Source organism: Manacus candei, unplaced genomic scaffold (genome assembly GCF_025592945.1).
Source record: "Manacus candei isolate 608988 ecotype Guabito, Panama unplaced genomic scaffold, ASM2559294v1 h1tg000067l, whole genome shotgun sequence".
NCBI classification, from domain to species: Eukaryota; Metazoa; Chordata; class Aves; order Passeriformes; family Pipridae; genus Manacus; species Manacus candei.
Window position 1 is genome coordinate 14504392 of NW_026138115.1, and position 8290 is coordinate 14512681.

General features: G+C 37.8%; 1 protein-coding gene across 4 annotated transcripts in view; it reads right to left on the bottom strand.

Moving 5' to 3' along the window:
- Positions 1 to 6305, bottom strand: part of AKAP6 (A-kinase anchoring protein 6) — a 275069-nt gene extending 268764 nt beyond the window's left edge. For 2 of the 4 annotated variants that reach the window (XM_051806228.1, XM_051806229.1), the window contains exons 1-2: positions 6190 to 6278; positions 4636 to 4691 (exon numbers count right to left, since the gene is read on the bottom strand). The gene's annotated coding sequence lies outside the window, so the exon portion shown is untranslated. Of the gene's footprint in view, positions 1 to 4635; positions 4692 to 6189 lie in introns of all 4 variants that reach the window. The other 2 variants (XM_051806225.1, XM_051806227.1) reach the window with 2 other exon arrangements.
- Positions 6306 to 8290: the final 1985 nt, after the last annotated feature.

Here is an 8290-nt window from a genome sequence, read left to right on the forward strand (position 1 = left end):
GATTGACTGTCTTGGCAGAGAATATTCTGTCATAGCAATCTTTCAAACAAAGTAGAAGCACTTATCCAGTCAATAAAGGAAATGCTGCTTTAAAACAAATGTGGGTTTTTTGTTGTGCAGGGGGCGATTTTTAAACTAAGAAGTGCACAGAACATTTTCCTTTCTAGTGCCAACAAAGCATATAAAAGTGTAGCTTCTTATTTCATTTAATCAATGCAGTCAAGGTTTATCTAAAACAGTTTTACAAGCAGATACTCCTCATTTGAAAAACGAGAATGTTCCCCCATTTCTTGTGTTAATTTGCAGCCTAATTTGTAGCAGATAACAACCATTATTTTGCCTTAAATCTCTTGAAAGTTCATGGACTTCTGCTAAGGGCTCAGTTTTATCCAATACAACCACCACCAACAAAAAACAACCAACCCAAGAAAACAAACCTGGAAGCACAAAGAGGAAAATACAAAGACAGGCAGATAAAATATTACGTTTATTTATTTTTTTTAAGTTCTATACAAGCAATAGGAAAAATAGCTTTTTCTCCCAGGTCTGCGAGGGATTTTCCAAGAAACTTGAGTATGTTACTGATCCCTTATGAGGGAATATTTAGGAGAAGTGAGGAAAACAGTTTCTCACCTCATTATAAGCTGAAAATTACTGCAATCTAGTCAGGAAAGACTCAGGTATTCATACAACCCCTCACACTGTAAGGGTTTGATCCAAGCTTCGGTAGAGATATCTGAACTGTTTTGTTATTTTAAAATTTAGTAATAACCCTGAAGTCCCACAAGTTTTCTGTGTCTAACTTTTCATAACCTCATTTTAGAAACTGTCCAGAAGAAATGCAACATTTTTCCAAGGGAATTAATTAAGAAAAGAATGACAACTTCGTAGAAGAGAGCAATTACAGGTATAACATTCAGGAACAGCGAGTTGGAAGGAGCAAGTAAGATACAGAGGAAGTCAACACAAAATAGGATTCAGAGGAGCTGAAAACAACAAATGCAAGTCTAACACAACCTACAAGGAGGCATTATGGAGGTTAGGAGGTCGGATGCATTTTAAGACTGAAGTAGAGACTTACTATGAGCTTTTAGACCAGAGAGAAAATGCTGTAAAAATTACACAGGGGAAAAAAAAAAGAAAACAAAAAAACCACACTTTTGTATTCAGATACATGCCTCTTTAATTTTATCCACACACCAAGCTGGTAAAAAATTTATATTAATCTTTGACAACTCATGAAGCAACTTCATGACTGCATCCTAATCCTGAAACTATGACATTGATCTTACAAGACAATCAGTACAGGGCAACTCTTGAAAAACAAAAAATATATACAAAAGTAATAGATATACAGTTGAACTAAAAGTAGAACTAATTATTGTAGTTGGGTGCTTCCTCAGTTAAACACTAGGACTTCTTTTAGTACAACCTAATGCTAACAAAAGCTGTCTAAGTGTGTCAGCTCCCACAAGACACTGTAGCATGGAGGCTGAGAAAACTATTTTATAGATCTATTTCCTCATTGCAATCACTGACATTGAAAGATCTCTTTGCCAAAGAGAATACACACATTCCAGCTAAATGCTTGGCACACTTGGGGTCTCTGAGAAAGTAACTGGATGTGGGGCACCAGTAGTACTGGGGGTCAGTTATTTCTGTGCCTGCTCTCAGGATCACAGGAGCCTGACTGCTGCACTGAGGGTCAGATGGTTCCCCTTGCACAGACCCTTTCTGCTGCCTCACCCTGCAAAACAGTTTGTCCTCCACAGAGCTGATTACTTGCCCTGGGTGCTCTTAACAGTTCCAGAAAACACTGGGCTAACAAAGGTAAGGAAGTATCACTACAATTCACAGTGTTCATCCTCCACCCTGAACTTTGATACTCTCCTCAGGACACAAAGATTATCCCCCAGGTTGGAGGACACTCCACTTATGTTTACAACCCATCTCCACTTCCTTAGAAGACATTCTTTCCACAGTTGAGAGAAAGTCCCTCCTTGCCTGGCACCAGGATTGAATACTGGACAAGGAGCAGGAGACGACAGCATTTTGGCCAAGTCTGCCAGGGCAAGCCTGTATCTGACACATGCCATGAGAATTGAGGGTTCCCACAGAGCAGAGAGCATTCCTGGCTTGAAATATCTTGTCTGAAAGTGCCAGACATTGGAAAGTACACAGAGCTGAATTTTTTGACCTTGGAGGGATGAAAAGCTGAGTCAGCCTTGCTGGGATTCAAAGTACTCAGGAGTCCAATCTCTGAAACCTGCCTTTCATCCACCAAACAGGAAGAGAAGAGCTATCTGGATTGTTTTTTTCTTTATTGCCTGACCCTTCTCCTCATGAACCAGAACTTTTCTGGAGGCTTTTTAAAAATAAGAAACCATTTGCTTCAGGAAAGCACATTTTGATACTATAAAGAGTGATTTTTGTGATGAGCCTTCTAACATATATACACATATATATGACCATATCAAACTAGTTAAGGCACTTACATTGCACATTTTTAGAGTTTTTTTGGTGGATGTGGAGATAGGGGCTTTTATTTTTAAATCAACAGAAAAGATTAGATACAAAACCGAATATGAGAAAGAAAACACTCCATAGCCCTTTGTACAAGAGAACTGATCAAACAGCATACATGTCTGCTCATCAAGCAAGGGCCAGGTAGCCTTGAAACACTGACAAAATAGAAAATGTCTGTAGCAACAGCTTGTTAGGGTTAGGAATGTAGATGAGGTCTGCCTTGCCCTATGCCAAAGCCTGCAGAAGCTGAGAAGCCCAGGATGGCAGCTGCCTTTTCAGGAAAGTTCTGGATCATGGCAGTAACGTCAGATATGATTGCCCATCCATTTCCACATCCACCCACTGTATGTCCTGCTCCCTCACCAGTCTAGACTCCTCCTAGCTCTCCATTCAGCTCAGCTTTTCCATTTGCTCCTTCTTTTCCTGTAGCAGGAAAGACTTGGCCCAGCCTAGGTGACTCATGATAGGGATAACATAAAATTTTTCTTTTTCTCTGTGCCTAGAATCTGCTTTAATGAATGTCTGTTTTCATCAAAAAGGTAAAGCAAAAGCCACCTTTTCCCTCCTCCACTCCTCAGAAATGTTAGTATTCAGACATAAATTAGTTCCAAGGCAATTCCTTGAAATCATCTTTATATTCATGTATCATTAAATTTATCCCAGTAATATCAGTATAATGTCTCATTACAAAATTTACAGAAGTGTCTGAGCACTTCTGATAAAGAGGACTCCTTTGATCTGACTTTCAAGGAATGAGTTCCTGAACACAGATTCATTCCAGATCTGCCATAGGTGGGAAGGACAGGACACCCATCCAACACTGTTCTACTGCAACATGATCCACAAAAGATAAAGTTTGGAGCATACGGTTCCCTCAATTCCTCTTTAGAGAAGAAAGAAAACTTCCTTCCATTGAGGACCCACTCTGATCCCCTCTAGGTAGGCTTTAAATTCATATGGTGCCAAAAAATCCACAACTTATTAAAATTGCACAAACTTCCATTGCTGGAGTCAGGTTTCGTCGTCAGCTCCTAAGCTGCTTTGGGAAGAACCAAGCTTCTGTTTCTATCTGCAATCAGTGCTAAGCTATGTAAAAACTACTTAATTGATAATATAATAAAACCCTTTAGAGTAAAGATTGAACAGTAACTTCCTTTCAGTTCACTAGTACACACTTGTCTCTAACTACACATCAATATGATTCTGCATATACAGAAGAACTCTAACCTTCAGATTAAGTGTCCAAATTCAGCTACTTCAGGGAAGAATACATGTATTTACAAAATGGATTACCTTCAGTAATGGTGAATAAGACCAGCTGTGGAACAAAGCTGAAAGCAACCCAGTTTTCACACTGTCTAATGCTGCCTCACTTGTCCCAGTTGTGAATCTGCCTCAACAACAAGCAAAATTGTATATGTGTAGTGTTTCTACATTTGGTCATACTCTGACTCAGGCAACTAGGATTGCTTTTCGTAGTAAGATCCTCTTCATCACTCCATACTCTTCCATATCCTCATATAACAGATCTCAGTGCAACATTTGGGCCTGTACAAAAATGAATAGGAAGCATTCTACAATGAAGGCATTCAGCTGGAGTCAGAATTAGCCAAGATTACCAAGAAACAAGTCATGTCATCACAACTCCGTTTCTAGCAGGTGTTTCCCAGGGCAAACAATGCTGTGAGAAGTGTGTGGAATAGACAGTAACAGGAACTTTTAAAACAGTGTCTAAAAAACATGATTTACATTCTTGTTACTGGGGAAAAAATAAAAATCTGCAATGGGAGCTTCATACCAAGTCATCTCTCCATTAATACTATCAAATGTTGTTCTTTTTCCCCTAGTATGTTTCCCTAAGTTTTAACTTTATTCTGAGAAATTCCAGTTGTAATCAAGTCACTTCCAAAGTCCAACAAAATACATTATTATTATTATTAATATTTCAACCAAACATGTCTTATATCTATGTCTTATTAACTGTACTTTGATGGTCCCTAAAGTTGCAAGTTAAAGGCATTGCTCATCAGCTCTCTTCACATCTCTAATTCTGATGCCAGGCAGACATCAGCTGTCCTGCCCTCCCCCCATCCTCCTGCTAACTCATACCTTCAGAGTTTGCTTGATGAGAGCATAGGAAGCGCAGAAGGCCAATACTTTTCATACTGTAAAACGCATCACAAATAAATAAAACAACATCATTCCAATGTTAATTTACAGTCATTTGCTTTGTGTTTTGCAGTAGGAAAACCCAACAGATGTATCCAGACCATGTTGAAAAAAACCACATAGAGTACGGACTGTCTAATTAAGATATGAGCCCTATTCCAGCTTGTGCCAGACAAGACCATCACATCCACCCTTACGAGGAGCATTTAGATCTCATTACATTTATTATTCCATACTTTATCAAATATAAGGGACTAAACATGACAACAAATATAGACATCACTACAAAATTAGTGGTTGCTTTTTTTTTGCTGCACTTTTGAAATATAAAGCACACAGGGAGAACAGAGCCAGAGACCACTCCCTAATTCCTAGTGGACATATTGATCAATTAAAGTGACATATGTCTGGTCTTTTCTTCCCTTCTAATAGCTAGCAGTTGAAAGACTAAATCTTTTAAACATGCAAAATCAAACTATTAATGTTGTTATATACCATCCAGCAAGATTAACTTGAAGTTAAACAAAATTAACCTGGCCTCCAGAAGCAAAACCTTATTACAAAATAAACAACTATTGAACATTGTAAAGAATTTCTAAATATTGTAGTCATTATTTTAACCAGCTTTCTAAATATAAAAGATAGGTGTTTTTTCCCAAGATAAAGGTGGAAGCCTTTTTAATTATTCCTATTATTTTATTCATAGCAAATCCTCTCAGAATGCCTGAATCTTTGGCTACACCTTTTACTGCAGTTGCAGCAGAAAAAAAAATGCTTGTTTTCTTCCAGTGAATGATAGATCTAAAATTCACTAAATTCATATTACTATTTAAAAAACAGATTCAAAGAAAGTAAAATAGTAGAAGAGCTAAAAGCTACTGTACTTTCAAAATATCTGGTAATTGTTTGATAATTATATCAATGTTTTGCTTTTTTAAGAATACAAGTAGAAATAGGACAGTACTGAACCATGTTTAAAATCAATACTGTTCCAGTTGCTTGTCCAGCACCGGTTCGTAGAGTATTTTCTGTTCTATCATGCTATGGGAGGCCAGTGAAAGTAAATAGGTGATATTCATGCTATTAAAATAAAATAGGTTAAATGAGGAGGTAAACATAATGGGAATGCTCAAATGAAGAGACAGGGAAAGGAACAAGCTATGTTTATGGCATTGGAAGTGAAAACAGCTATTCTTTCCATTTAAGCAAATCAGACAGTAGCAACTTTAATTGGACTGTAAATTTAAATATATTCTCTTCAAATGTTCAGGCTATTATCACAAATGCAAAGACAAGTCTAAACATTCAGATTGAATGTGTTTTCTGTAGGCCTTTGTCTTTGCCAGTCTGCCTGAAAAATAATATTCAGGCATGCAGCATCTTTCTCCAAAATGATTTTCACAAGGCAAACCCCACACACTTACATTAGGAAAACCTTATAAGACAGGAAAAAATAACGGTACAATTAATAACAGCACAATATTTTGCACTTACCATGTCCTGTTCAAATCATCCTCTTTTGATGTTTACGGCACATCTGTAAGATGCAATACTAGGAGGTGCCTTGTGTGACCTGCTGCATGATGCTGTGACATCAGTTCAGATGATGCAGCTCATTATGGGAAAGACTGTTGTTGCTATGGCAACTGAGATGTGATACGAATCCTTACTGCATTTCCAGAGGAGTCTGAGACAATACGGAAGCCCTTTAAAGAAACAGACAAAATGCAAACAGGCTTTTAAAGTACAGTGCCACAGATTTTAGAGCTCATGTTAGCATATGCCTTTTATTACAGAATATTTTAGACAAATTATTCCTACATGGTGATACAGAATTGAGATGTGTGGGCTATAAATTATTTCTATATTTAAAACTTAATATTGTGTGTTTCAATTTAAGAACAATTTTTATAAGTCAGATTTGGTTATCATGTCAGAGAACCTTTTAAAATAAACAGTCAGTAGCATGACTTCTAATACTAGGGCTGTAAAGATGATAGTTATTGAACAGTATTTTAAGAAATATATATTTTCGTGCTGCCCCACCCTGCTCCTACATCCAATCTGTCATTTACAAGAAAAATCTTGTTGCTAGGGAAAAACACTTGATACTTCAAAATGAGCAGATTTCACACTGTTGAATGAATGACAATGAGTTAAAAAAAAAAAAAAGGCAGAGGGTGGCTTTTTATTCATGAGAGGGTAAAGAAGTTTCCAGCCAACCAAGTAAAAATCTCCTTATCATTTTTCAACTGTAGAGCAAACTGCACTACCATCTGCATGCTGAGTAGCCTGGCTTTCATCTGCCCATCAGACAGACAGATGAGTGAAGATTCCAAAAGCTGCAGACAAGCTTCTGCTAGTGCCCAGTGAGCCACACTGCTCCTCACCTCCAGGTAGAGCAGGAAGGCCAGCAAAGTAGAGAGCCCCTCCCCATAACCTAAGTGAAGGACTGGGGCTGGAGGCTGACCCTGTAGATGTTACCTTCTGCAGCAGGAACCTGCTCACATCCTCTTTTCACAGTAGTGATGAGAGAAGCAAAGACTATGTGAATGAGCTGCCTGGAAATTAAAATTCACAGCTAAAGAACCACCAGCACATTTTTGGCCACTTGCCAGTTTGATTTGGTGAGAAAAGTTTCTGGCAAAAACTGCTTTCCCTATCCATGAAAATCCCTTTCTACGTGGTAGGGAAAAAAGTACACAAAAGGCTGGACCCTCTGCTCTTGATAATGTGAAGCCCAGTGTAAAACAAAAGCCCAGCTTAAACCAAGAAGCCCTAATGTCCTGAAGATGTCCAACGAGGGTGCCAATGTCTGAAGCCCTTCATTCTTTTAAACTTCATCCTGTGAGTAAAAATTTTGATATTTGATTTCAGAAAAAACCATACAAAATATTTACACACTCTTACCCACCACCCACCTTTGAAAAAAATAAAGAGGAGCCTTTGATATCTTTTGATTAATGGATTAAATACAAAGCCTCTCCATAAATCTAGGAAATGCCATAACCTTTCTAATTAGTGCTGTCTTGACATGGTATAGTCTCATTCTTGACAGTTTCTCCCTTCTCCTATTAATCCTATGTCATTCTGAAAAACACAATAAAGCTTTCAAACTGACTCAGTACCAAAACCAATCTAGTGATCCATAATGAAGTGCTATGCACAAAAGAGCTGTAGTTCTAGAATTTTGAACATTTAAAACTTTCTTAGGTTTCTGAGGATGTAATTCCCAATATAGCAGGGGACAACATTATTGAAACATGATTTGAATTGGAATGACACAAAAACTAAGGTATGTCATTGCAAGTTAGCAAAGTTTATAGTGTGCTGGATGCCATTCTGTTCAAATGACATGAGTTTTTGAAGTTATCCTTAAAGGAACTATTTTTGATTTGTTAACTACTATTTGTAAGATTGCATGCCAGACAGCTACACCAGGAACATCCCAGGCAGAGTGTAAACTAAGGATTTGTTGTACAGGTCTTATGTGTGGTACTATGGTGACTTTACATGGAGGACCGCAACCACTACTTGCTAAAAATGTATGAATACAAAAGGTAGCACTCGCAAACTTTGTAACCTCCTAATTAAA